The sequence below is a fragment of the Podarcis pityusensis genome (genome assembly GCF_964106645.2).
Source record: "Podarcis pityusensis genome assembly, chromosome: 10".
NCBI lineage: Eukaryota > Metazoa > Chordata > Lepidosauria > Squamata > Lacertidae > Podarcis > Podarcis pityusensis.
This window is the reverse complement of record NC_138035.1, coordinates 42,265,377-42,287,064: the sequence shown is the minus strand read 5'-3', so window position 1 is coordinate 42,287,064 and position 21,688 is coordinate 42,265,377. Positions and strand designations below refer to the sequence as shown.

The 21,688-nt window shown below is 40.2% G+C and overlaps 1 protein-coding gene and 1 long non-coding RNA gene across 9 annotated transcripts in view; one reads left to right on the top strand and one right to left on the bottom strand.

Annotated features, from left to right (window-relative positions):
* PAWR (pro-apoptotic WT1 regulator) overlaps window positions 1-21,688 on the bottom strand; it is a 58,331-nt gene that overhangs the window by 34,488 nt on the left and 2,155 nt on the right. The gene's annotated exons all lie outside the window — the stretch shown is intronic.
* LOC308457478 lies at window positions 9,257-21,404 on the top strand. Of its 6 annotated transcripts, XR_013976932.1 has the most exons (7): window positions 9,257-9,394; window positions 9,487-9,807; window positions 11,318-11,389; window positions 13,980-14,109; window positions 18,469-18,534; window positions 19,716-19,899; window positions 20,600-21,404. It is a non-coding gene; the product is annotated as an uncharacterized lncRNA (long non-coding RNA). The 6 variants fall into 6 exon arrangements; XR_013976933.1 differs by lacking the exon at window positions 20,600-21,404 and having other exon boundaries at window positions 9,487-9,562; window positions 19,716-19,946; XR_013976934.1 differs by lacking the exon at window positions 20,600-21,404 and having other exon boundaries at window positions 9,487-9,647; window positions 19,716-19,946.

Below are 21,688 nucleotides of genomic sequence, written 5' to 3'. Positions count from 1 at the left end.
TCTTATATAAAGGGTACATAAAATTTCTGAAGCACTGTTGGATGGTTTTCTCAGTATCCAATTTCACCTGCGTACCTGGTTTTCCTCCTCCAGTTTGTTTCATGGTCGGACTTTTCCTAACATTCTATTTCCCCCATATCCTACACTGAAACTTCTTCCTCCTTCCTGTTCTTTGCATTTTTGTTATAAACATGTAAAACAGCAGCAGCTTCTTTCCAGCTAACATAACCTTCCATTTTACTTTTGGGTTGGTTTTCAGCATACAGAAGAGCAATCAAAATTCACATGGTACACCAGCAATTCTAGGAATTTAAGAAGATATTTTGGTGCTGAGGTGAGGCTTCTGAAGGAAATTTTCATTTAGCAAACTAAAGTTTAAAAATAAACTGGTATCTCGTTTACCTCTGACAGCAGCTGGTGAACAGCTGTTGCCACAAAACAATTGGATCAAAAACACTCACTATCCAAACTGGATGAAAACTCTGGAATCAGGAAACAGATTCCTTCTGCGCTCCAGTTGGACACCTAGCTAAATTATGCAATACAAGTGAGTGTATTGTTTATCTTTGCTTCCTAGAGAAGACTATCACCACTTTTCACTCCATTTAATCTTGCACAAGAGTCTCCAAGACTCCCCTACAAAACAGAGATCAATTTAAAGTATAAATGTAGGGGAGGTGGCCAATGGGCAGTGGTTGTTGCTCCCCATATTAATAATCTTTGCCGCTTGCAAAGCAAAAAACCCCCCTACAATTTGGGTGTTCTTGAAGGAGGGTTACACCTTAATATTCAGTTTCCGTTTTCCAGAAATGGAGACAACAGACTTGGATACACTTGAGTTTATAGCTCCTGCACAGAAAATTCAAGTGTAGAATTATGCTGTACAAAAAAAGGGGGGGGGTAAGGTTTCTTCATTAGGCTTAGTTCATAAATTCTACTAGCGGAGAAAGCACACTTAGGCTACGTTCTGCAACATATTTACGTCAAAGTAAGCTCCACTAAACAAAGTAGAATTTACTTCTGAGCAAGTGATTGTGCTTCACAAGCAAGAAATTGGACAGTTCCAAAGATTCCCAGATTTCATGTACACTAAAATAGCCTTAGTATTTAAATATCTGCACTGTAAATTAAATGCAGCAGGTGGGCCAAGAGCATCACCTGGTTAAGATGTTTCAGGTGTTGATCTGTTCAGTAAGCTGAAAAGGAGACCCCTTGCGGCCTCATGTTAGAGCAGGGTATATCAAACGTATATTCCAAAAATAGAAATGCTTTCCCCACCTACATTTCTTCCCAAAATTCTCTGGCAAACAAGCCTCTTGAAACAGATTAACCTTTAGCATGTGGTTAAATATTTAGTAGCATTCTTCCTTTGCTAAGTTATTTCCGCTTTTCTTATAGGGAATTTACTGGAAAGCCCCTTAGCACCTATGTGTCAGATTTGCTCAGAGGAGTTTCAGTTGATTCTGCCAGAGGATTCAGAAAAGTCACAGCATGGGTTGAGACTTAACTTGCATTCTAGACCTTTGCCCATCCTAGCTGGTGAAGGCTTGTTAGCATAGTAATTATCACATTTTTCTCATAAGGGCAGATTCCAGCTATCTTGGAGCAGTTATCCCATTGAATTCCTTATGACTGAGTATTGTATTTAATGTTACCCATGAAAGAACTGACAGAGGTCATATGGGGGCATGCTCTTGGATTCCCTGCTTGCGGCTGCAGCATGACTGTCTGTTATCAGTTTTGACTGATTCACTGGCAGCCCCTGTTGCTGGGAGAGACCTTTCCAGTGTTATCCATGGTTTGGTGATCTCATATTTTCATACATGTTATCACCTGCTTTGGAACTTATTTGTTTCCTGTCCCAGTTCAAAGTGCTTGTCCTTACCAGTAAACCACTATATAGTTTTGGTCCCAATTATCTCTGGTTAGCAGAAATCAGGGGGAGGACCTTTTCTATGGTGGCACCCATCTTACAGAACCAACTCCTCTCTGAGTGCCAACACTGATGTTTTTTCAGTGCTTACTAAAATTGTTTCTCATGTATACTTTACTATATGTTTCTCATGTGACAACTTTACTATTTTATTATCATTATTTAATGAATGCCTGTACACAATCGAAGATTTTTTTAAAGTAATGGACGGTGGTAGTGGGGGTGAAATTCCACTAAATGTGTCCCTTTCAAATAATAGCCATTTAAGAGCAGGCTTGCTCCTTTAAACTTGATTGAAGGTAACCTGTTAATAAGCTGTGACAAGGTTGGCACTTTTACAGCCAGCAGCACTCGAGGATTCCTTATCCATGCCTAGTGCAACTTGCCATAACAACATTCAGGTTATCAATACAGACAATTGTAGCTCTCCTGCACACCAGCTGCCGAAAGCCTCATTCTCCTCACATTTTCAATGAATGGTTTGACATCACTGCCCTCATTAAATCCGCGGCTGCAAATTCCTGAGATTCATGTCTTCGTTATCTGCTTGTGTAACATGAAGAGGGCTAGCATTTGACCTTTTCCTCATCTGTACCTGGGATGGGTAGCGGTGCATGAAATGCTGGCAGTCAGAATATTAAACAATGGTATTCTCTTCAATTGTTTCCTGACAGAAAGCCTTACACTGTATACTAATAATGAACCCATTCTCTAAGTGCCAGTCCTTTCGTAGCAAAAAAGGGCACTATCTACACACAAGAGGGAGGTATCAGTAAGTCTGGGGAGCTCAAGGTCTGCACAAATAAAATAAAAAATACTAAAAGTGCAGCCCATTGAGAACTGAGCATGCTCAGTGACCATGGAATGTTTGCAAGGGGTGGAATGTGGCGTGGAAGCACATGGAAGCTTGTTCATGAATTAAGAACTGCAGAGTTTTGTTGCACCCCATTCAATGCATAAAATGAACTTAATAGTAAGACCGTCTTCTTAAAAGTTGCTGCATTTGAATGTACTAAAATGTAACTTAGCATAACATGAACCAGTGTTGGGGCTCATGTGCTGCCTGCTTCCTCTATTCTGGCATAGCTGTGAAAGATACTAGAAGCTATAGTGGTGAATCTTGCCTATGGTTTATTGAAACAAGCTAGCTTCATAAACCCCTGATTGAAGTTGTTTCTGTAAACCAGTTAATACTACTCACAGGTCGCCTGGGTTTAGCTATATTGTACATGCTAAACTGTGGACAGAAATGAAAACTTCTGATTGCCTTCTCACAGCCATGACAGAAGGTGAAAGGGAATGGGACAGCTGGTAAGCCTAACACTTGCGCACATAACACTAAAACATAATTTGGCATTACAGCCCAATGCAGATGGTACTTAACATTAGAATGAGGCACCCTCAAGACATTGTTGGACTCCCATAAGCCTCAATCAGCAAAACCAATAGCGAGGGATGACAGGAGTTGTAGTCCAACAACATATTGGCTACCCCTGTTCTATTTTACAACACTGAATAAAAAAGTCTAACAACAGGGCTGCAAGATTTATATTTACAAGATCCACACTTGCAAGATTTATATTCCAATTTCAGATTATATTTCAGATTACCAGCAAATTTTGCAACGTTATTTAGGTTTGCATTAAAAAAAACCACCTGACAAATGTTAAAAGCTTCTAAACGTATCAACTGACTATTGCAATTTGTTCCAAATGTGAAAGACAAAAGGATTGCATAAGACATCTTCTTCAAATGAAGTCTAAATTCACAACTGAGGAAGTATGTGATATAACAAATAATGGTTGATGTCTTTAAAACAACCCATTAACAATTTTAGGCTGCATCCACATATATTTTGTTCAACACATAAGGTTAGATGGATCAAGACTTAGGATAGATACAGTGAAATCAACCAAAGCCCCGTCAATTTCAGTGTCTACTCAGACTCCAAGCCTTAGTTCTAAATTCTAAGAATTAGAAATAATTCAATATCCAAAAAGATGTTATGTGTGCAACAACTGTGTTACAATTGCATGTGTATTGTTTTCTTGCTGGATGTCTCACACTTTGTAATAAGATTTATTATACATCAAGTTTCTTGTATTTCAATAGGAGCTGAATATAATATGTCATTACCTTAAATGACCTTACTAGGATAATTTGGCCCTTTAGTCTTTCTTCATTATGTGCACAAAGGATTTGCCAGGATTGTGCACTGCCAGATTTTCGAACAAGAAGGGGAATAGCATTTGAAGAGACAAGGCATGCACACAAAAGGTTCAGTGGTCTTACAGGCTTTGTTCTCTGGCTAACTATAGTTCCTTTGTGATTTGTACTTGTAATTTTCCTCAGTACAACCAGGGTAAGACTAAACATGCACTTTTGATAAATGGTTTTTAAGTACAGTCTGTAGCTAATGGAAATGTTTTATTTTGTCTAACATTTGCATAGCAGATCTCTGATCTTCTTAACTACAAAATCTTATTCTTTTTTTAAAAAACCACTCTCCTCTCCCCCTCCAACAGTTGTGAAATGCCACCTGATCATTTGCAGTTACTTTATTTCAACAATGATCAGATATTAGTTAACATATATCAGGCACAGGTCAAATCCCAGTTGGGTTGACAGGCAAAGCAGCTAGAGGTAATAATTATAAACATTTCTCCTTTGCAGGTTTGTTAATAATAAAAATAAAAACAATCTTTTAAAAAACAACAACTAAAAAATCAAATCCTGGAAGTATGGATTTGGATAATCCAAACACAATTCCACTTATGAAATTCTATGAGAAAGCAAATGAACACAGGATAACAGTAAGTTACCAAACTATTGAGGTTGCCCAGTTGAACTGTCATGGACATGCAATTGGTTTAAAACTTGAAGCAAAAGCTTCCAAGCTCCTCCACCTGGTTGTGAAAGAGGGGGAAGTATATGAGTGCTGCACTCAGGCAGGTTCATCTACACAGCAGGAATCCATGGTTTCCCATTACAGTCGTACCTTGGATCACGAACACCTTGGTACTCAGACATTTGGCTCCCGAACGCCGCAAACCCAGAAGTGAGTGTTCTGGTTTGCAAACATTCTTTGGAACCTGAACGTCCGACAGGGCTTCCACAGCTTCTTGCAGCCAATCAGAAGCCGCGCTTTGTAAGTCGAACAGACTTCCAGAACTGATTCCGTTTTACTTCCATGGTACGAATGTACATCCAAACCTAGTCTAAGTTGCCAGGGGAGTGGAAAGATGAGCTATTTGGATCACAAAAAAATAAATAAAATACACTCTGGTCATTGGTAGCCTTCCCACCCACTTCTGATTTAAGGGTCTTTTTAAATACACCCACCCAGCCAGCAGTTGCCTTTTAAAAAGCTACATTTTCAAACTGTCAACTTCTCTGCAGATTCCAAGGCTTAAGGTAGCTCAGTATATGCCTGAGAGATACAGTCTTTGGGTTTCTCCTTGGTTGAAGGAATAAATAAATAAAATCAGTGGAAGTAACCAAGTCCCCCTGTTTGTCCAGGCAGTTTGTTTCTCTATAGAATACTTCAATATAAACATAAACCCAAGTATAACCATAGATTATAAATATTTGCCTGAACTTTGAGTCAACCAAGGACGTGCCTCAACGATCGTGTTTTCGGTAAAACATAGGTCTGGAATATGGTCACAGTTAACACAAGAGTTTACAAGATATACCGTTTTACATCAACTACTGTGCACCACTCACTTTTGTTTTGTCTCTTTTCTAGATCTTTATTACTGGTTTATTTCAGCATGACAGTTCACTGTTGCCTGCTTTGTTTCAAACGCATTCATTTGAGAAACCTTTTTAAGTAAAAGTGCAGATATAGCTGGATTTTTTTAAAAAAAAACAACACACACAATTTCAGAGAATACAATGTCTCTCTGCATTATCTATTATTTTTAAAGCAGTTAGAGACCACTTCCCTGAAAGCAAATGTGTTAGGGTTGTAGATAGAGCCTGACAAAGAATGTGAAAGATCTGTAAAGTGTGTGTGTGTGTGTGTGTGTGCGAGAGAGAGAGAGAGAGAGAGAGAGAGAGAGAGAGAGAGAGACTTGCATGGCAAGGCCCCGAGCCCACCCCCATTTCTTGGATAATAAAACACACGGACACCAATATTTTGGTTTCATGGGATAATTAAGGCCACAACTTTATTGGTTACAGATGTGAGCAGTATTGGCTTAGGCACTGGAACTGAACCAACTATATCTGACTCCTGCCTGCCGTGCAGGTAGTCCCATAAGGGTCAACCACCAGTAGGGAGAGCCCTGTTGATGTACATCAGGCTTCCTCAACCTTGGCCCTCCAGATGTTTTTGGCCTACAACTCCCATGATCCCTAGCTAGCAGGACCTGTGGTCAGGGATGATGGGAATTGTAGTCTCAAAACATCTGGATGGCCGAGGTTGAGGAAGCCTGATGTACATCAACTGCGAGTTTCCCCAGGGTCCCCGATGGGGTCATGGCACGGCCCTGGCCCATACCCGGGCTTCGGACTGGATCCACACACCCGGATCCTTTTAACGAAATACCCTTAAAGAGGAGGGGCAGGTGAAGGCCACAACCTCCCCTCCAATAACCAGGTTTTACCAATGCCTAACCACCAAACCTTACAAAGTTGTGACGATTGCTATGAGGCAGGCGAAAACCATATGGCTGGTGCCAATTTGCTAAGTGGAAAAATTCCTACCTGGCCCCCTCAACAGGTGACCAACTGTGGTCCATAGCAACGCCAAGATGGCAAACGCATGAAAATAGAACAGGAGGGCGGGAGATCCGATGAAGGAGGAGGTAAGGAGAAGGAGGCCCCCGGCCGCATGGCAGTTTAAAAAGGGTAAGCCACGCCCCCCAGTCGACCAGACTGGTTGGCCGGGGGGCGTGATGTGGCCAGGACTCCCAGTGACGCAAGCGGCTTTCCCACTCCACGCCCCCGGTGTTCACGGGGAGAGCTTGCAACCCCACCCCCCTGGGAAGAGGAGCAGCCTAAGTAAAATTGCGTAGAAATTCAAGTATCAACACCTTTGTGCTTTCTGTATTGGTTTGTCATTAATATTCAGATTCACTGATGGCAATTGTTAACCCTAAACCACTTAAATCACCTATGCCATCTGCACTGGTGTGAAGACAGCATACAGCTAATATTAAATTAAATTTATAAAATAAAATTTCATGTTGTAAAATAATCTGCATGGTGCTGGTTAAAGAGCTAATAGGATTTCTCACTTTGAAGAGACTTGCCTCTCCAGGCTCATTCATTTGCCCTTCCTCCATGTGACGGTGGTGAGACTGCAGATGTTTTCTTGTGCCTAAGGGTCCCAGGTATGTATTTATTTATTACATTTATATCCCACTTTTCCTCCAAGGAGCTTAAGGTGGCATACATTTCATTCTCCAAACAACTCAGTGAGGTAGGTTGGGCTGAGAAACAGCCCTAGTCCAACAACAAAACCATTACACTATACTGCCTAAGAGACCATGTTGAAAAATTACTGAAGCTTTTCCTGGCCCATTGCAGCTACCTTACCATCTTAGGAAAAAGCAACAATGTGGACCAGGCCTGTGCAGAGCTTGTCTGAGGCCTGGGACAAAAGTCTTGTTAGAATACAGAAGTTATAAACTCAAACAAAAAACCACTTGGTCCCTGGCTGGGGTCTCCAGCTAGGTTAGCCCTCTGAGGCCCAGCACAAGCGTACCCAGCTGTCTCCCTAACCTTGCCTGGTATGGACTCTCTGCAAGTCGGAAGAAACACGATGCTTCCTTTACTGATCATAAAATCCCACTTATTGTGATTGGTCCTTTGGCCTGGTGCAAATGTAACACTTCGTGATCTCCTAAATGTGGAAGGGGGGTGGATCCATGCATTTCCTCCACACACAGATTGGTTTTGTGTAAATATGTTTAGCACCTAGGCAGCAGAAGCAAACTCCAATTTATTCCTGTAGTCATGATAGTGCTATGTTTGAGTTTAAAAAGTGAAACCTTTCATATTCAGTGTTTTGGGATTATTTTTTTTAAAAAATGGATTTAGTCTATTGCATTAGGAATGTGGAAGTATTTGCACAGCCTGAAATGGGGTGGGTGGGGAATGTTAATTTTGTGCTTCACAACAAAAGTAATGCATAGAGCTGTTTAAAGCCACCCCCACCCCAAGGTAAGACCATTAATGCAAGATAAACAACATTCAGGTAACATCCCTCCAGCATTTGAAACTTGATAAAGGCATCCTGAACAGAATGCAGTTTTCCTGAAAAATATGACAATATGATTTGACAAGGAAAGCTAAATTTAAACAAAACTAAATTCCACATGCAGCTTAACTGAGCATATTTGGGTCAAGTGTTTCTACAATTAACACAAGTCCTAGCTTGGGGTCAGTTTCTGTGACTGCTCATACTGTGGCCACTGAAGCTGCTACTACTATCTAGCCACTGGTGGGGTGCACAGAGGGGGCCATGTGCAGGCAGATAACACACAGTGTGAGTAGCAGATGCTGAGTTTCTGGCACACAGGAGGTTGGTCCTCAGCCTAGACATTTCAGCCTAGAAGCAGATAACTAAAGTTTAAAAAGAAGCACAGTGACAAAACTCAATCTGATTCCAATAAACTAAAAATATTCAAACAATTGCAACACAATTCCATGTAAAAAGGAACACTTGCCTGAGAACCATTTTGGTACGGCAGGTTATTTGAGCCAGAAGCTGAAACGAAAGCCAAATCTTTATCAGGTAAGAGAACCCTCTCTGCTCAAAACCTCTAACCTATATTTGCATTAGTGCAATGCCACGTCTCAGACAATGTTGCAACCACAGTAAAACTGATGAGAGGAAACTGATGCTTTCCAAGTTGTGCTTATTTTTTTTAAAGGTCAGTAAGCATTTTTCCACATCAACAGCCACAAAGAAGGGAGAAAGGGGCTGTTATCAGCAGCTTACAAGATTGTATGAATAATTTTAATGATTAAGGTAAAGCTAAAGGGACCCCTGACTGTTAGGTCCAGTTGCGGATGACTCTGGGGTTGCGGCGCTCATCTTGCTCTATTGGCTGAGGGAGCCAGCATACAGCTTCCGGGTCATGTGGCCAGTGTGACTAAGCCGCTTCTGGCTAACCAGAGCAGCGCACGGAAACGCCGTTTACCTTCCCGCTGGAGCGGTACCTATTTATCTACTTGCACTTTGACGTGCTTTCAACTGCTAGGTTGGCAGGAAATTTTAATGATTACTCTGTTATTTAACAATAACTTTTGTGTGATACCTACACAGCCTCTTTCTCCAGGATTCTTGGCAGGCAGATGGGGCTCCCTCGAGGAGGTGTAAGCAGCTAAGGGAGATTCAAGAAGTTCCCAGTTATACTTATGCCATTCCATTTTGATAAGGTGGAATGCCCATCATCACAATGAACTTGGATTCTATTTTATACTGGACATCAGCAGAACATCTCATAGGTATTTCAGAATGGCCTTTTCTTTTTTAAAAAAGGGTTTAAGTTGTTAACTTTAACCCCAAGATGCTAACTTATTTCATTGTCCTAACCTAGATGTCAGTAACAGCCCATCCAGATTACAGAAACCCACCATGAGGAAAGAACAAAGAATAAATTACCCAAGAGGCCTGTAAGGAAAGGAAACGTTCTGCAGCAACACAACAGGACTCCTTCATCCTCCCACAGCTGCAATAAAGCATGTCTCTCCCATATCGGTATCCTCAGCCACAGCTGGCGCTGTAACTTCAGCTGCTTGACTTCAACCCCAAAGGTGCACTCCTTGTCTCCCGAGACAGAGAGATGCCAACAACAACAAAAACAATCAGGGCACAGACTCCTGATCACTTCTTCCCTAGAATGAAAGCTTTAAAGACAGTATGCTAATGCTTCTCCTCCTGTCATATCAATGAACTTCTTTCAGTCCCCCAATGGGCAGAGAACTCCCATCTATATGTTCCCACATTAGTTTACTTCTTGCAGGGGGCCAAATGACAGACACACCCAAACTTTACAATATGTTCATCACCAGCAAAAATTGTCTTAAAACAAGATATCCTCAGACTTCTAAGTATAATTTTTATCTGGCGCAGAACCAGCTTTAAAACTGAGATTTCTTGAAAGATTTTTCATATTGATGGAATAAAAATACATTTTGTAAGAAATGGAATTAACGGTAACATGCTAAGAAACAGTCACACCCTGAATGGTTTAAGCCCAAATATGTAAAGGATCATCTCCTTCCTTACAGACCCTCATAGGTGTTAGGATCAGCAGAGGGAACCCCCTTGGTAGTTCCACCACCCTTATAAATATGGGGGCTCCCCTGGGAGAGGGCATTCTATGCAGTAGCCCCAAAGAAGTGCTCTAGCACCTTCATTATGTAGCTTTTGACAGATGCTGAAGATGCACCTCTTTACCCTGGTCTTTGACATTTGAGATGAATCATCTTGAATGTAATGTTTTTCAAATTTTTGCAATGATGTATTTTTAAACTGTTATAGCCCACCCTGGGACCTCATGGTGAAGGGTGGGTAAAAAATTAGATGCTGCTGCTGCTGCTGCTATCATTCATGCGGTGCAATTCACTTAAATATTGTGGCCTGGGTCAGGGAGTGTGGCCTGGAACAGGTTCTGAGGGGCAAATAAAAAGACCCAGAGGGTCATATTTGGTTCTCTGTTCCCCTCCCTGCTTCGGTAGCTAGAAATCCCATATAGTGCATAGTGTCCCCAGACTTGCCTCTTCCAACCTGAAATAAGTGAAGCATATGATGCCTGCTCTACTTTTCACTTAAATATTTTCTGTTTAATACAATGCTGTTTGTTCAATTAAGTCTTCAATGCAGGAAAGAGGAGACAGTCCTCCACAAAGTTGAACATAAAGGCCCCAAAAATGTCATTACACTCCGCCTGTGTAAAAAGCCATCATACAAAGTAACTTGGCCTTAACATTCTTTACAAGTGACTGCAGGGAGAACATGCTTTTGTTTAAATAAACAGCCCCTACTGTAATAATAACTTCTAAGTACCCTTTAAAGCACTTTTTTTTTGTTTCATCCTTGAAAGAAAAACATATCTAAAGGGAAGTGCCACTTCACTGCTACACTCTGTCTTTCAAGTTTACTTTAAAATGTAAGTTTTAGTACATTGCTATTTAAATAAGCAGCATTTAGATGAAAAGCAACAGTCAACTTTGGTGATAAGCTCTTTGCCTTGAGTAGAACTACTCAATTTCCCTTCCAACCCCTCTTATGTTTCCTTCTTTTCTCTTTTTAAGGCCTTTTGCTTTAGAAGGAACATCCATTGCTTCATTATGAGGAGCAGTAAAGGAGCCCATAACATTATTTTTATATCTTTTATTTATTTTGTGTTGTTTTATCTGAGATAGGAAGGCAAGAACCAGAAGCTTGTAACCAAATAAAGCAAGGAGTAGACATCTCTGCAACACAAGGACAACAGGGTATTTTATAGTATTTTACAATATGATCCTATGATGGAGCCAGAGTTATTGGTCAGCATGTTGGACTCGGAATGTTGGTCTTCTCGAAGACCAGAATTTCAATCCCTATTCTGCTATGAAGCACATTAGGTAATCTTGAACCAGAATGACTTTCAGCCTAATCTACCTTGCAGAGTTCTTGTAAGGATAATACAGGAAGTGGGAGAGCAATTTGTGTTAGAAACTAAGATATGAAAGCTAGGAGCTAAATAGCACCTTAAACCTAGGTTATGGATGCAACAACAGAATGTCTAGGTACACTTTTTAAATAACAAGAATACAGTGGAAACTCGGGTTGCGAAAGTGATCCGTGTGGGAGGCACATTCAAACCCGCAGCGTTCGCAACCCGCAGCACTGCGTCTGCGCACACGTGAGTCGCGATTCGGTGCTTCTGTGCATAGTGCGATTTAGTGTTTCTGCGCATGCGTGAGCGCTGAAACCCAGAAGTAACCCGTTCCAGTACTTCTGGGTTCGGTGCGGTGCGCAACCCAAAAACATGTAACCGGAAGTGTCTGTAACCCGAGGTACCACTGTACAAAGCTAAAAATGAATGAACTGCAGCTAAAGTCTTATGTTCATTTTTAACGTGGTCTACTCCTTTCCCTATGTGACACGGGTGGCGCTGTGGTCTAAATCACAGAGCCTGGGGCCTGCCAATCAGAAGGTCGGCGGTTCGAATCCCCGCGACGGGGTGAGCTTTCATTGTTCGGTCCCAGCTCCTGCCCACCTAGCAGTTCGAAAGCACGTCAAAGTGCAAGTAAATAAATAGGTACCACTCCAGTGGGAAGGTAAACGGAGTTTCCGTGCGTTGCTCTGGTTCACCAGAAGCAGCTTAGTCACACTGGCCACATGACCTGGAAGCTGTCTGCGGACAAACACCAGCTCCCTCGGCCTATAGAGCGAGATGAACGCGCAACCCCAGAGTCATCCGCAACCGGACCTAACGGTCAGGGGTACACCTTTACCTTTACCTACTCCTTTCCCTGCCCCTAATATTCTTAAGTGGGACGCAGGTGGCGCTGTGGGTAAAACCTCAGTGCCTAGGACTTGCCGATCGCATGGTCGGCGGTTCGAATCCCTGCGGTGAGGTGAGCTCCCGTCGTTCGGTCCCAGCTCCTGCCCACCTAGCAGTTCAAAAGCACCCTTAAGTGCAAGTAGATAAATAGGTACCGCTTTATAGCGGGAAGGTAAACAGCGTTTCCGTGTGCTGCGCTGGTGCAGGCTCGCCAGAGCAGCTTCGTCATGCTGGCCACGTGACCCGGAAGTGTCTCCGGACAGCGCTGGCCCCCGGCCTCTTAAGCGAGATGGGCGCGCAACCCCAGAGTCGGACACGACTGGCCCGTACGGGCAGGGGTACCTTTACCTTTTAATATTCTTAAGAGGGTCTCTTCTACAGTCTTCAGAGAGTAGCTGGAAGTGGGGAGGCAGAAAAAGGTCCTCCTTTTCTTCCACTCTGCAGTTTTAATCTGAAATTTTAGGCACAGTTAAAAAATACCCCAGAGCTCAGAAACAGCTTGTGCTAATTAAATTCCCTGTTGCAAAATGCGCCTAGAACAATGGGAGTTTCAAACACTGAGAGCCATGTACATTACTTTGAACTTCTTGGAAGAAAGGTTGAAAATTACAGTAATAAACACATGTTTACTCAAAAACAAGTCCTGCCAATTCTAATGGGATTTATTCCTTAATAAGTGTACATAGGATTGCAAGATATACTCTATACTTGGTAGATGGAATTTCTCATGTGGTAATACTTTGCTGCAATTATTTTCAATTCACTGTTTCGCTACACCCAAGTAGATTCCAAAGTTGTTCTACTTTCCTATCAACTTTTAATAAATTGTTTTTTCACCCCACTTTCCCATCCATGTGGGCCTTAAAAGGTGCTGACAATAACCTGGTCATTAAAAGATTGGTGCTACTTAAATTACAGGCAGATGATGACACAAAAAATAAAAGGCAGGTGTGTTCCCAATATCCATATTAGGTCAATAACTTTATTAGGATCACTAGAATATCACAGAGCAACACACGTGCTACAGCTAGTTAAATTTTCATTCACTCAAAAGATGAAGGAGGCCCTAGATTTAGAATTCAGAAGGAGGCATATCAGTCACAGCTAACCATGATTTTCTGGCATCTCAGTCCTACAAACACATTGAAAGGCCAAGTTTTAATAAAAATTATTTACAAAGCAAGTTGGCTTAGGACTAAGGACCATACCCAGGGTTATTTGCAATTAAACTGATTTCCATTTAGAAAGCTTAATAGGCTATTTGTGGCCAGATCCACCATTAATATGTTGCTGTAAGATAGTGATCTGATTTGCAGCACAATTTCCAACATCAAACTAACCTAATAATAATGTTAAGCTAGTTATTTGTGCCAGGAGTAGTCTTTGTTATGCAAATAACTCTCTATTATTTGTCTTCTCATCAAGATCTAGTAAATTAACACGCTCAAGTGTCAGTGGATTTTCAATATTCTTTAAGTATGGTCATCTCTGGATAAATGCTTAGCTCATTTTATTTACTTTTTTCTTACCCTGAGGCTGAGTCATAGAGAAAGGGGTGCCATGAATGCTAAATAGCTATTTGCACTTGCTACAGAAGCTGGACTGCATGGAAAACAGCTTTTGAATGGAGTTTGAATACTACCTAACTCCTCCTATAGTTACTTGGTAAGTAAAAAAGCACTTTTACTGATGCTTATCCAATTTTGTATCACCATCACTGCTTCTCAGTTGGCTTCCAGACCCAATTCAAAATAAAGAACAAAATGGTCTCGAGACAGAATATGTTAAGTACCACTTCTTCACACATGATCATATTCACTCAGCAGAGACCTTTGGATGACCTGCTCTGTAGTCTCTGACCAGTGGATCTACAGTGGATGCCTACAAGAAACTTTCAAGAGTATAAATTCTGTTTTAAGGTTATATTGTGGTTTTGTTATGCTTTCCTAGGCATGTTGACTAGTTTAATAGTTGGGGCTCTGCTCTCTATTCTGAGAATCATTCAGTATTCAGAGATAAAATCCTAGCAAAAGTTATTATTTCTTGTTTTCCTTATTGCAAAGCTGCATTTTGCAAAAGGCAAGATGGTGTGCTATAAAAAGTTCCACGGATTAGCCATTTTAATGCAATTTTAAGTATACGTGTTCATAGGGTTAAAGTGTAAAGTTCCAAGTCTTGGAGACCAACCATTGCTGCTTTACCAAAATAGTTGCCAGAAAAAAAGAAGGATTTCACTTTAAGCAGTTCTATAATCTCTTTGAAAGAAACTAATAATTTAGGATTATTGTTGCAGTCACACCTGAGGGAGTGGTATAAGCAGCTCAAAAGCTAAACTGGCCTATTTGCAAGCAGCCATTAACCTAGTTATTTTAAAATGAGACAGTTTTGTAGTTCATCCAGTTTCAGCATAAGATCCCACAATCATGCAAAAGTATTAGGGGAATTCCTCCAGGAATTATTGCCACAAGTTTATAAGCTATACAAGAGTTACACTACAATCCCTTATCCAGCTCCCTAAAAGTAAGTGCCAATGAACACAATAAGGACTTACTTCTGAAAAAATATGCATGGGATTGCACTATTAGTCAAGCAACAGCACTAATGAAGAAGAAAGGAGGGTGGAACCCGAACAATGTAGAAAACAAATAATGCACAAAAGGGTGTCAAAATCGGGTGCAATATCAATGTTATATAACATATGAATAAACCAGCTTCCACTGTATAGAAATTTTATATTCCCTTAATATATAAAGTGGTTGGTAGTTTAGTGGTGATCCCCTTTTCTTCTCATTTTTTATTTCATGGGAGTTAAGGCACCTAGGTATGGTTGAATTTATTTAGTTGTGCAGTTTGAAGTTGGTCTCTCAAGTTTAAATAGGTTTCTAATTAATAATTTGACTTGTATGTGAGTTTTTATAACATGTTAGGGCCCACTTTTAACTCAAATTTGCTTCTGGGGACCATTTCTTAATCCTTTACCTTATATTTGCCTGGTGGTAGTACTCCTGTTGTGACCCACCTTGGATCAATTACAATGGAAATCATATAGTACTTTGTACAAATACACTGGACAACCTGGGTCGGTCAACAGGCATGATATCTAAATGGAACTTCCATGTACCACATAAATGTACCTCTGTGTGCTGGGGACAAAAGATAGGAAAGCTATTGCCTTTTTACCTCACTTGTTGGAAATAGCTGATTAAGTTCATCAGTTACAAGGAAGATGGCAGGTTGAACCAGGAGTTATAGGTGCAAAGAAGCAATCATGGTTGTTCCCACATTTTTGAAAGTATTAATCTAGTAATTGGTTTTGCCTCCAACACTAATTGAAACACATAGATTAAGAGGCAATGCACTATCTGGATAATTTGTTTATTATTTGCTGAATCACTTTATATTAGAAATATCACAGCAATGTACGAAAAAGAAAAATAAGCTCCTTAAAAATAACTAGCAATAAAAACAAAGAACTTTTGAAATGGAAATTTTTCTACTCAACATCACTGGGATACAGGAATTGTTCATGTGGCTTCCAACACACTTACTTCAGCATGTAGTTCAGTTTTAGAATGTATTTGAGCTAATTTAACATATAATAATTAAGAAACCACAATTATAGACACACCTATTGATAACAATAAGTTAAGCAACCAAGGAACCCTTGTACTTCCTTATTCCATTCCTCTACTTGTTGAGTCATCGTGTTGTCCCATGTCTAAAATTAGGATACACCACTTCCAAAATGCTGTAATCTGACTTGCAATCTAATACAACGTATACAACATTATGTGTTTAGAAATGGCATCCCAAAGGCAATTACAATTTCTAATCTTTTAATGGCAGATTAACAGATTAGTCTGGGGTTGCAATACTATAAAATTTTACCTTGCAAAAAACTAAGCTGAACCATGTTTGACAGTGAAACATACTGCCTCACAAGAATGTAGGGCCTAATTTGTTAGAGGTTTTAAAGCAAAGGTAGCTCCCATCCTATTAGGGGTGCTGTGGTATATTTCCCACATTGGCAGGTGGTTTGATGGTTCCCTTTCAGCTTTGTAGTTGCAGCCAACTACTCAGAGCAGAAACACTAAAAATCAATTGACTAATTTAAGACTAGTGAGTTCAGTGGCTCTGCTCCAAGTATGACTTAAATAAGATACCTCTATCATACCACTTCTGATTAAACACTGAAATAAATCTGAATCTAAGTAAACAGGTGTAGGATGGTACGGTAAGCCTAGGCTTTGATTTGAATTTTTGAAAAGCTGGACTGAACACTACTCATTGCAAGCTTAGTTCAGTTCTGCAGTGAATACAGGAAATTTTGAATTCATAAGAATACTTAATATTGCTCATGAAAATACGTATGGCCACAAACCAGAATTCATTACCATGATAGATACAAGCAGGCGAATATTGTGGGGAAAGGGTTATATGGATTGGGGTTAAAAACTTAATTTAGAATTATGAGCAACACAAGATGCATGTGCTTGTATACCACAGATCTTAAAATCTACCACAAAGTATACTTGGTATCTGACACCAAATTTTGGATACAAGTTCCAACGCAATCTACCAAGTCATACTTGTCCTAACTTTGTTGTGAATACTCAAGCAGTAATCTTATAATGTTTCATCGCAAGATTCATTTTCAAATAAACAGTGGCAAGCTTGGGAGGGTTGGGCATGAATCCTTGCTCAGTAGTTAAATTCAATGGCGAACTAGCTTCAGGTTAAGTCACTAGCTACATTTGTAGATCATGCTAAACCATGGTTTAACATGATACACATAAACCACAATCCAAGGATTGGATAAAACAACAAGCTGACTTGAAAAGGAACTAAAAGTAAATGCTTCCGAAATAAGTTCAGGCTGAGACTTGCTCAGGCTAATTTCAATCCATGTATGTCATGTGAAACCATACCACAGTTTGCCCTGATGTAGCAACTGTCTTGCCATTTACCTTTATTACTGAGAACATATAATGTTGATCTCAGTTCTTCGGGGAAAGTGTGGAATACAATTCCAACTATGTAGATAGATCACTTGTGGGGAACCTTTGGCCCTCCAGATGTTGCTGAATTACAACTCCCAGAAGCCCCAGTAAGCATGGTCAAAGGTTTGAGATGATGGCTGCTGTAGTTCAGCAGTATCTGGAGGGCCAGTTTCTGCATACCTGATGTATACAGATGAACTCAGTTGATACAGGTTTGTAATTTATACTAATTCCAAATTGAAACAGAGCACATGTATTGGGCCCTAATATGAAATATAGCATATTATATAGTATCTTAAGAGGATGGCATCAACAGACAAAATAACAACTTGCTACTGTTATTTCATCTACACATTAAATAGTTCAGCCTGCTCATCAGCCCTTATCTAGTAAGAACGTTGAGCCAACATCATTCACTTTGTCCATCATTCAGAACACAAATCCTCAAATCCCTGCCTTGTCTTCTAACAAACTTCTACATCCATGACAAATTCCAGATCTTTAAGTTCAAGTACCTCCTCAGTCTACCCGCCCCAACATATTTTATGTATAACTTTTTATTTTGACCTCATCATAGCCTGCTCTCTTTAAAGGTCTATTTCACACTTTTGCTCCCCAATGTGCAACTCCTGGAATAGCGACATAGTGCCACCTCTTTCCTCCCTCCTTTTAAAAACCTTCCTCCAAGTCTACCGTCTGTGTGTGAAACCCTTAACTGCTCCAGCCTTCATGGTCTCCATCACCAAAGAAAAGTGTAATGGGTTTATTTCAGCCTCTTCATGTGCTACTCTTATTTCTCCCTGCTTATAATAATTCCTATTTATATATCAAATTCACCATAACAGCCCTAGGGCTGAATTTGGCCCTCAAGAGTCCAGACATCTCTATATGGCACACAATATTTTAACTACAAAGGCTTCAGAGCAACTTTTAAAACTGCTAGGGGGAAAAATCATCATTATTGAAGACAGAATTACACTAATGGTGAGATAGTGAACACAACTGATTTCTTCTTTACAAACAGCACTAAGATATGCTGAAAAAGGAAGAACAGTTCCACTGAAAGGCTGGAAAAACCTGTTCAGTAAAGGTAAGAGAAAGTTTTGCCAGTATCATTGAGTTCAACTGAATGATGTTTTGGAGGTAAGGAGTGGGGGGGGGGGGGAGAGAGATACAGCAAAGCTGTCTTCTAGTTGCCATGCTGGTGCCTTTGTAACAGAGGAAGCATAAATAAAAAGCCCCAGCTGATGTTCCAGAGTGCATATAAAAGAGAAAAAGACTGAGATCAGGGGAGCTTGTAAGTTACTCAGCATATTTTAAAGAGGAAGCACAAATAATTTTCCTCAGCCTCCCTGTGTCCTCTAAATGCCTAAAGATTCAAAGTAGAATCACAAAAATATCAGGCTTTAAAAAGTCAGAACATCTGAATATTCTGATATTGAATCTCTGGGCTGCAGCAGATATCAGAAGAAATTATCCTGACCTAGAAATGGCTACTGAAGATGCCAGATGGTAGTCCTTCATAGGGCAGGACACCTGCATCTAGGTGGCTGTTGCCTCTCACAGATTCTGGATCCTGGTGGCAGATGCAAGAAATGAGGCAATAAATATGTTCGTGTTCCTCTGAGTCTTCAGATGTTCTGACTTTTTAAAGACTAATATTTTTGTTCCAGTAGCATCTAAAGAGGTCCTTAGGAATGGGGCAGTAATGTACACAACTTTGCCCACCACCATACCCCAATAACGTTTTTCCATGTTGTTGTATTTTAAATGTCTTGCAAGCTGCCTTATACTGTAAGAAAAGCATCTTATGCCAAATATATCAATATATTAATTTTCACTTACAGAGGATTGATTTTCTTTTGCACTATGTTTTTATACTTCACTTAAAAGTGTTTTTAAAGAACATTTCAAGAGAAGATAAACTCTATTGAAACAGTGCATATTCACTAAGGGTTTACACAAGCACTGTTTGCACAGTTACTTTTAAGTAGCAAGTTTCTACACCTGCTGCCTTCCCAGCAAGCTAAGTTTGTTCCCATGAGTTTTTCCTTTGCCTTCAAGTGGCAAGCATACTGCTGCACCAGGCAACTCAAATCTGTTACCTGTAGATTTAATCAAGATTACAGTTAACCACTGTGTGTTGATCAGTTTACGAATGCCAGGATGTTTGTGTTAGCACCAATGGTATGTTATTAATAATTGCTACAACTATTTTGCTTTCCAGTGGTCATCACTGTTGTTTCTTTTTCCCATTTCTTTTGCATAAAGAAAGTCCATGACTCACTCCAGTTTAAAGAATCAGGTCAGTTAATGTGGAGAAGTGTTGTCTGTCAGAGAAGACTATACCAGGCTAGCAGCTTCTTGTGCTCCTCACTTGAGCAGGATCCTGACATTACAGAATGGTAGCTGCAAAATAACGATCAAGAAAAAGAGTGATTTCTGGTGATGAAAGGTGTGTCTGCAGTTTACAAACCCAAGAAAATAAAATGGTTAAGGTAGCTACATTTATTGTTTCCTTTGGGGATCTTGAGAAGAAACTTGTGAAGACATGTACTAGATTTTTCCCTAAATCTTCTTCCTCGTAGCTTGAAAACACTGAAGATATTATTATCATGCTTTTGCATTCCTTTAAGAGCATTTTTAAATTAATGCCAGATTTTTATACTAGTAGAAACCCACAGAAGACAGCTACATTGGCTAACGAAAAAATATTTTTCTCCTTTCTTCAAACCACTGCATTTTTTCCAGTGAAAGAAATTGCTTTGGATTCAGAACTACATTACATTTTCACCTGAACAGATACCTCAATTTCCTTTCTTTGCTGCTTTGGCTCTGATAAGACTTTTTTAAAAATTGTTATAGGAAGTGTCTCTAACACACAAGGGGGAACTGTAACAGGGCAGAAAAATTCAGTGTGCATGAATCTTTATGTCCTGCTTTGAAAGTGTTGCTTGATAACTGTTTCAATATCAAAGGATTTTTAAAAAAAATCCATACTACACGTCTTAATTAGCTTTCCAATGGCAAAATGTCTATGTTATCAACTCTTCTTTTGTGTGTGTTAATGTACTGTTACTGTTAATGTAACTATCACCATCTATGCATTTCCTTTCCTTCTGACATTATGTTTGCTATCTCTTTCCCCCAAAAAGAAAATGGGATTATATTCCTGCAATTCAGAAGCACTTCATGGACAGGGAGAAGTATATTCCGTAACGAGAGTGTTAGTCTTTAAGGTCCCACAAGAACCCTGCCTGTTTTTATTTGAGTGTAAATAAATTGTAGAGTTATACTATTTTCACCAATGTTCTCTTAGACCTCTCTTGTTGCAGGCAAACCATACAGAAAAAGGAAACCCATATGTGTTACAGACCACAATTACATTCATGCTTTGTAACTGTGAAGGAAAGGCCTGCAGCATCTGCTTTGCATACAGAAGGTCCCAGGTTCAATCCTCAGCATCTCCGGGTAGGTCTGGGAAAGATTCCCTGATGGAACCCCTGGATAAATGGCTACCTGTCAGTGTAGCTAAAACTGAACCAGGATGGACTGTTGTTCAGACCTGGTACCAAGGCAGCTTCCTATGTTCCTAAGCTTACCCAAAGTCCCTTCATTTCTCTGGAACTTACCCCTGCATGTCAGGATAGAAAAATCAGTTTCTGTCAGGAGCTACAGTCGCTTTACTTACCAATACCAAAATATGCAGCAGAGTGGGTACCACATCTTACTATTTAAAACCCTTATAAGCATATTATTCCAGTAGATTATTGGTGGGGAACTTGTGGCCTTCAATATACTGTTAAGACTCCAACTCCCATCAGCCCCAGTCAGCATGACCAATGATCTGAGGTTTAGTCCCACAGCATCTGAAGGGTGACAACCCCCAACCATATATGTGTGTGTGTGTGTGTGTGTGTGTACACACAAACATGTACATATGTACATATATGTCTGTGTGTACACACACACACACACACACATATATACACACCCGTATATACAGTATGTATATCTGAATATTGTCTTCCAAGGCAACTACTCTATTCCAAACTTAAAAATAGAAAGCGTAATGCTGGTCATCAACAAAAGAGGTTTAAAGACTGTCTCAAGGCAAATTTTTTAAAATGTAGTATAAACACCAACAACTGGGAAACACTTGCCTGCGAGCGTTCCAATTGGAGAACAGCCTTTACCAAAGGCGTTATGGGCTTTGAAGACACTTGAATGCAGGACGCAAGCGA